This window comes from Periplaneta americana, chromosome 12, assembly GCF_040183065.1.
Source record: "Periplaneta americana isolate PAMFEO1 chromosome 12, P.americana_PAMFEO1_priV1, whole genome shotgun sequence".
Lineage (NCBI taxonomy): Eukaryota > Metazoa > Arthropoda > Insecta > Blattodea > Blattidae > Periplaneta > Periplaneta americana.
The window spans coordinates 3,738,125-3,746,500 of NC_091128.1; the positions used below are offsets into that span (position 1 = coordinate 3,738,125).

General features: G+C 34.9%; 1 long non-coding RNA gene across 1 annotated transcript; it reads left to right on the top strand.

Moving 5' to 3' along the window:
• The first annotated feature begins 1,774 nt into the window (after nt 1-1,774).
• LOC138710124 (uncharacterized) lies at nt 1,775-7,539 on the top strand. Its single transcript, XR_011335071.1, has 2 exons — nt 1,775-2,167; nt 4,927-7,539. It is a non-coding gene; the product is annotated as an uncharacterized lncRNA (long non-coding RNA).
• The last annotated feature ends 837 nt before the right edge of the window (nt 7,540-8,376 follow it).

The window sequence follows — 8,376 nt, forward strand, 5'->3', positions numbered from 1 at the left end:
GTTAGAATACATTATATCCTTAAATTTCACAATGAAATGTTTCAGTCTAACCGACCGGTTAAAGTTCTGTCACTTAGGCTGCTAAATTTCCAGAGAAATAAAGGTTAGATCTACTTTTTTTTCAGAGGATATATTTTTAATTGTAGCTATTAATTTTGTTATTATTTTTATGTGTTATTTCACTAAAGACGTAGAAAAAATTAAGTTTGTTTTAATGAAATTTATTGATCACGTTTTATTTTCAATTCTGGTGGGATTATTATTGCTTAGGCCTACTTTTTTCTTCAAAGGATATGTTTTTAACTATAGCTGTTTATTTTGTTGTTATGTTTATTTGTTGCTTTACTAGAGACGTAGAAAAAGTCTGTTACAATAAAATTTATTGATCACGTTTTATTTCCAATTCTGGTGTGATTATTATTGCTTAACCTCATCCCACTTTGTTAACTACGTTAGCCTACACTACAAGTACCGGTAAACGTAAGTTACTCCATTAATTCATGTTTCCATTATTATTGTTGTAAAGAGAAATGCAAATTAATATTAATTGGTTTCATAGTTAATTATCGCTATAATCTTGAATGAGTGAAGCTATTATAGTAAATTTCAGTTCGTTTTGCACAAACAAAATTTATATAAACTTATTTCTTGCAGGTATCTTCGAGTTAATGGTGGAATTTAATATACTTCATTAAAATAATAAATTAACTTTATGCATTTAATATTTCAATAATGGAAGGAAGGTGTTAATTTTTCCAAAAGAACACGACAACGAAAGTGTAATATATTTTGTCGGCTGCTAGGAGAGAGATCTGCGATGATGAGGCGATAGTAGCAATCCTAGTGGTGGGCAACTACCCATGTTTGCATTTTTACTACATATTGAGCTTCGCGACTGTGACAATACCTAGCACCAATTAAATTTGTAATCTCCGCGCAAGTGTTGCTGGGAATAAAATACAGCCAACATATATTGCACCAATCAAATTTGTAGTCGACGCGCAAGTGTTGCTGGGAATTCGATATAATTATACAACAAACACCAATCAAATTAAATAATCGTCGCGCAGGTCCTGCTGGGAATACAATACCTAGCACCAATTAAATTTGTAATCTCCGCGCAAGTGTTGCTGGGAATAAAATACAGCCAACATATATTGCACCAATCAAATTTGTAGTCGACGCGCAAATGTTGCTGGGAATTCGATATAATTATACAACAAACACCAATGAAATTAAATCATCGCCGCGCAGGTCCTGCTGGGAATACAATACCTAGCACCAATGACATTTGTAATCGCCGCGCAAGTGTTTCTGGGAATAAAATGTAGCCAACATACTTTGCACCAATCAAATTTGTAGTCGACGCGCAAGTGTTGCTGGGAATTCAATATAATTATACAACAAACACCAATCAAATTAAATCATCGCCGCGCAAGTTCTGCTGGGAATACAATACCTAGCACCAATGAAATTTGTAATCGCCGCGCAAGTGTTTCTGGGAATAAAATGTAGCCAACATACATTGCACCAATCAAATTTGTAGTCGCCGCGCAAGTGTTGCTGCGAATTGAATATAATTAGCCTATACTTCGAACATAAAGGGGCAAAGCTTGCTGGGTAGTGGCACCAGAGTTAAATCAGCTGATCTAGGACGGGAAAGCGAATTGGAATATGGAAAGTCCATTGTGTGTTTAGTGAAATACAAGTGTTTTGAATTGATTTTGGGGCAAAAAATGAGAAATAACGATAATATTTCGTAGGTGGGTACACTTACTACTTATTAATAACCTCACTGCAATGTATTAAAGTGCGATAATGTTATTTAATGATGTTTATTTATTTCGTAAAATTTCAGTATACGATTTCTACACTGCCAGAAATTTATCTTAAGAAAAGAGCAGATTTGTCTGCGTTTGCCGAATGTGTATCATCACGCTTACGAATTTAAATACATAAAAACAAATAGGCCTACCTCAAGTTACCAAATTACCATAATTGTTTCGTGTTCCTCTTTCAGTTTTGCAGTCGAATCTTCAGTAGGTCTCAAGTTATTGCAAGAAAGTAATTACAGTGTGTCCTATTCAATTGTAAAAATGGTAATGTCTTGTGCAGCATATAATTGCACCCAAAGGTTTAAAAAAAGGAGCAAGATATCATTTCACAGGTAAGGATTAAATTTTTAACTCTTAATAGTACATTAAATAAGGTACACATACAATAAAATACATACATACATACATACATACTAGACGGGCTGATATCATCATAATTGATCGGCAGAAGGATAAGGGTGTCATTCTTGATCCCACAATCCGTTTTGAGATGCATGAGCAACAGCCACAAGAGGTGTGTCGTGAAAAACAAGTCATATATGAGCCTTGTTGTCAGCATCTTGGAGCACAATACCACATTACACATTGGACAGTTTTTGGGCTCATGTTCGGTGCCCGTGGCACGATCCCACGTGAAACTTTAAATCAACTTAAACAATATAAAATTTCTGATGAAACGATTGATGCCATAGGATCTCACGTGTTAAAATCATCCTTAGCTATAATTAGTAATCATTTGTACCCAACAAAATTTTTATTGTAAATGATTTCCTACGTTTTCTTATCTTAATGTTTTTTCTTGTTCTTTCCAAATGTCACAAAATTGTTTTATTATTCTTTATGAATTGATTAGTAGGCCGATCTATCGAACCCTTATTTAGGGCGGCTTTTGTTTAAACAAATTTCATTCACTTTAATACCATAGTTGTTGACGAGCGAGTGTTGTATCATTCACATAGTGCATTGTGTTTGTGACAGGGCTAAGGTTGTTGGCTAAACTAGCGCTGAGGTAGTTCCCTTATACACCTTGCATAATATATAGGCTATGTGTAACTAATGAAAGTTATTGACGTACAAGTGTTGCATCGTTCACATAGTGCACTGCGTTTATGACATGACATTGTTTAACATATAACTAACATAACATGGTCGCTTCTAACCTAATTGTTTACTTTATCGATACCGTAGTTGTTGACGTAAAAGTGTTGCATCGTTCACATAGTGCGTTGTGTATGACATGGCGTTGTTTAACATACGTTATATAAGTAATTAACATAACATGGTTGCTTCTAACCTAACCTAGTAATTATATACTTTATTGATACCGTAGTTGTTGACGTGCAACTATTGCATCATTAACATAGTGCATTGTGTTTCTGATATGGTGTTGTTTAACATATAGGCTAAGTAACTAATTTCCGAAGAGTGAGGAGTAGTCTAAAGCATGGCTGGATGGAAGTCACACAGAAAGAAGTGGGCAAATAGTGGATACGAACGGTATCGATAAAGTAAATAAAACCAACTTTGTATAAATAGCCAGTGAAGCTATCGTTGAGGTAGTTCTGGTGATTTCGTGTGTGTGTGTGTGTGTGTGTGTGTGTGTGTGCGTGCGTGCGTGCGTGTCTGTGTGTGAGAGAGAGAGATCGTAAATGCAAATCATAACAAAAGCTTAAATGAACAACACCTAACCCGTCACAGATTCGTATATGCAAGGTGTATAAGCAGAGTACTGCAGTGCTAGTTTAGCCAAATAGCCTACAAGTATATGTGGGACACAATCACAATGTCTTCTTTTTTTTTTTTTTTTTTCCAGCTTCCCGTCTGATCCTGAGCTACTAAAAATGATTTATAAACATGAAAAGGGAGAATTTTCATCCATCGAAATATAATAAAATATGCTCAAAACATTTTGAGGATAGCTGTTTCGACAAGCAAAGGTTCGGCCATCCATTTCTTATAAAACGATCGGTGCCAACACTTTTCGATTTTCCTGAGCATCTCAAGAAAAAGGTTTGGCATTGCAAGCCTCCTAAACCTCGTGATGTAGGTCTAATTAATACTTCACAATCCTACAGCTCTGAACAACCAACAACAGTAGACCTATCACAGCACCCAACCTCAGTTGGAAACTCAAACGAAAGGATTAATACTTCACAATCCTTCAGCTCTGAAGAATCGACAACTGTAGACCTACCACAGCAGCCAACCTCAGTTAGAAATGAAAAGGTTTAAGAGGAAACACTTCATGGGCGACTTTGAAGAGTGTGACATGAAGTCTCCTAAAAAGGCTAAAAAGTGCCTATTCATGGCTCAGAATACGATCAAGGATCAAAGAAAAAGAATTAGAAACTTAATGAAGAAAAATGTGAGATGTAAGAAGAAAATTAATTCTTTAAACACTTTAATTGTCCACTTACAAAAGGAACTGATGATAAATGAAAATGCTGCAACAGTGCTGAAGGTTGGTTACAGATATAGTTAAAATGTAATATATTTTAAAAATCTTGTTTTAGTATTTTTATGTCAAGTCCCTACTATAAACTGGTCTTTAAAGGAATATGTCACTTGCTGGTTAGGTCAGGTGACATTGTTATAACAATTTTGTTCGAAAGAGGGTACATAATATATAGTGGGAGAATGGAGAAACACATAATGGAAAAACAAATCATTCACAGTATAGCAATTAATTTTACAATAGAATCTAACCTAACCCAACCCATGAGTGATCTAATCTAAGAAATTACCAACTTATTTGCATGTGCACTTTCATATGTTCATTGCCCTTAAAATGGGAACGTTGATGCTTTTATGGTTGCCCATATTATAATATTATTAAACAAAATTTAAAAAAATTAAATTGACTTTTCATAAATGATGTAAATAATTAGGCAAAACAGCAGGATCTGAGAGATTTCATGGTTGTGTAAAACATAGAATGTTTCCATGGATGTTAAATTTAGAGCGTCAGGTATAGTATAGTTATCCATCCATCATGGCTCCTCCTGTTTTCCTAATACTGTATTTGTCTGTTATAGCTATATTGTTGAATAAGGAAGCAAGAATTTAACTATTATTTTATTTTTCTCCTTAGACTGCATTTTCTGGTCCTGCAGAGGAGCTGTTTAAAAGAATGGTAAAAGGAAAAAAGATACTTATTCTCAGCAACTACGAAGTTTTGCCCTTACACTACATTTTTATTCAGCAAAAGCATACGAATATGTGAGGAAAACATTTAATACATGTCTTCCACATCCCCGTACCCTAAGAAGATGGTACCAGCATATTGATGGTTCACCTGGCTTTACACAGGAACCATTAACAGCGCTTAAACTAAAAGCTGAAAAATCTGAAACATCAGGTAAATCAGTTGTGTGCAGCCTTCTCATGGATGAAATGGCCATTAGGAGTAAGATTGAATGGGATGGTAAGGAAACATGTGGCTATGTTGATATGGGAACTGAGATTGATGACGATTCACTACCAGAGGCGAGGGAGGCACTTGTGCTGTTAGTGAATGCTGTTAACGATTGTTGGAAAGTTCCAGTTGGATACTTTTTAATTGATAGTTTTTCAGGAGAGGAGAAAGCAAATTTAGTAACAAATGCACTTACAATGTTACATAATACTGGAATTCATGTTGTTAGTTTGACGTTTGATGGTGCTGCCAGCAATATAACAATGACTAAATATCTAGGGGTTGACATCTATCAAAATAGTGCAAAGACCTTTTTTTCACATCCAGTTACAAATGAACCAGTGTTTATTTTCCTTGATGCATGCCAGGTAAGAAACTCCTTAGCCAGTTTAGGTGTGATATACAACAGCGATGGCAGTGCAATAAAGTGGGATCACATATTAAAGCTAGTTGAGAAGCAACGTGAAGAAGGATTAACTCTGGCTACTAGGGTTACAAAGCGTCATGTCAATTGGGAGTCAGAAAAAATGAAAGTTAAACTAGCTGCCCAAACTTTAAGTAATAGTGTATCCCAGGCACTTAATTACTTAAGAAACACTGGGTATGAAGAATTTCAAGACTCTGCCCCTACAGCTGAGTTCGTTGAATTATTCAACAATATCTTCGACATTTTGAACAGCCGCAATCTGTTGAAGAAAGGCTGCAAGAGTGGGTTTTCCCCAAAGACTCAGTAATTGATTAAAGTGTATGTACATAAGGCAGAATGTTATATACTAGGATCAAAGGTTTCTAGTCCTACTGGAAGCTCTGTTGTCCAATCAAGGAAAAAGACTGTTTACTATGTTCTCTTCCTCTGTCTTCTAATCTCTTCATACTAGGATCTAGATTTGTATTTGACTTTTTGTTTCTGTTATATTTTGTATCTTATACAGTTGTGTTTAATATGGTATTTAATACCTTAGTTGGGTTTAGGTCATATACTGTGATCCTTACCAAGTATCTGCAATTCTTTCATAGTAGGGCCTACATTTATATTTAACTTTTGGCTCTGTTATATTTTGTGTCTTGTGTATATTTTGTTTAATCCCTGAGAGTTGAGATTTAGGCCAAGACTATACAAATATTTTGCATGTGGGCATAATTATTACTTACTGGTACTATGATATCCTTAACCAGTGTCTGTATTTCTTCCATATATTTAACTTTCGGCTCTGTTATATCAATATGTTGAACAGCAACTTCATGCCGGTATGTCAGAAAATTCAATTTTACAGGAGAGCGAAAAAAAAAAAATTAGTAATATTGAAAAGGAACAAATATCTGACGCAAGAGGACATTTAAATTTCTTCTTCTCAAGTTTCTATTCAAGCTTTGACTTAAAATATGTTTGCAGAGGATTCGGGAAAATTTCTTTGATAAGAATTAAGTGAAACCTGCTTTTGTTCATATTTTTGCCATAACAAGGTTGCTGTTGAACACCAATATTTTGTATCTTGTGTACATTGTGTTTAATACCTAATAGGTGGGGTTCAGGCATAGGCTATACCAATTTTTCCCATGTATGCCTAATTAACTTTTTGGTTTTGTTACATTTGTATCTTGTTATTTTGTATCTTGTGCACATTGTGTTTAGGGTCATTCCATGCCAATGCAACCAAAGGGTGATGCATAAACACCACCAAATTAGCTCTTTGGAAAGTCTGAAAATTAGAAATTTATTTGTCATATTTCAACATGAAATCCAGTTTTTATTTCCAGTACAGTGAAATGTACATTTATGCATTATTATACAATGAAAAAAAAAAAGTCCATGACTTGTTGCAAAGAAATGTCATTTAGCCTTTACCATGGAAGTATTTTGTATGGATCAGTATACCTGTGAAATTCTTATTTATTTATTTTTTTCTAGCAGCACCATCAGAAAAATAAAGTATATTTTGCATATTGGGATGCCTTTTCCTAAGATACTGAGTTAGGCCTACAACTTGAAAGTACTGGACAGCTACAGTGCTAATTATGTTCCAAATGATCACTAATGATGCACATAGATATGAGATACCTCAGATTGAGGTTGTGGCTATACTACATCTCAAGTCTGATTAGTGAAATATGTTACTAGTCAGTGATGTATGCAGTGGAGGGGGAGGAACTGGAACTAAAACAGTTTCACTAATGTAATTACTTGTGTTTTAATAATAGATCTGTTTAATACATTTTAAACCATACCTGTGATGTAAGCTCCTATTAATATTTATGTTTGTTAATAAATTGTGACAAATAACTTCAAAACATCCATAACAAATTTGAGAATGCACCATTAAGGTAAATTATTTCTTATATATTTCAGTGATTCATACTCTGAAACAATGCTCGTGCCTGTAACAAACAATAAAATTCCCGAAATTAGTGTCAAATATAAATGCTGGTATTATGTTCTTGAAAACTTCCTATATTCTGTTTCGTTAACCTTTTTATTTCAGGTGGACTAACAAGTGAAGAGATCTTTAAGTAAGCTTACCATACATCCCATAAAAAATGGGATAGTCTCCTTTCTTGGCATGGGTGTCCCTGATAAATGACCTGATAACAAAGGAATTAAACATAACCCCCAGTCACGAACACATCAACAATTATAGACAGAATTGGCTCCAGCATTGTCAACAGGATGGACCATTCCAGATTGCCTCGACAGATCCTCAGCTACATACCTCAAGGGAAAAGATCTTTGTGTCGGCCCTTAAAAAGATGGAAGGAGACAGTAACAGGCCACTAGGCCAACTGCTTGAATGGCTGATGATGATAATGTTTGAATTTGAAATCAGCAAACGTAAATGAACTTGGTATGAAGGGTAGGGTGAAGTGAAGAAAAAAAATTGAGTATGATTATGTAAATAATCGAGACTTATCCATGTTACCAGCCATACTCTTTTACTCCTACCTTCTGTGCTGACTCTACCAAACATCCTATGTGCATGTGCTACCATCTATACCCCATAGCACAGTTAATATCTTTTCTTCAGTTAGTGACCAAGAGCTGGCCTTAGTAATGAAAGAATCATGATTATTAACCCACTTTGTAGCATACAATGATTTTAGTTGTCTCTTTCGGTGGAGAGAGTCTGCTTC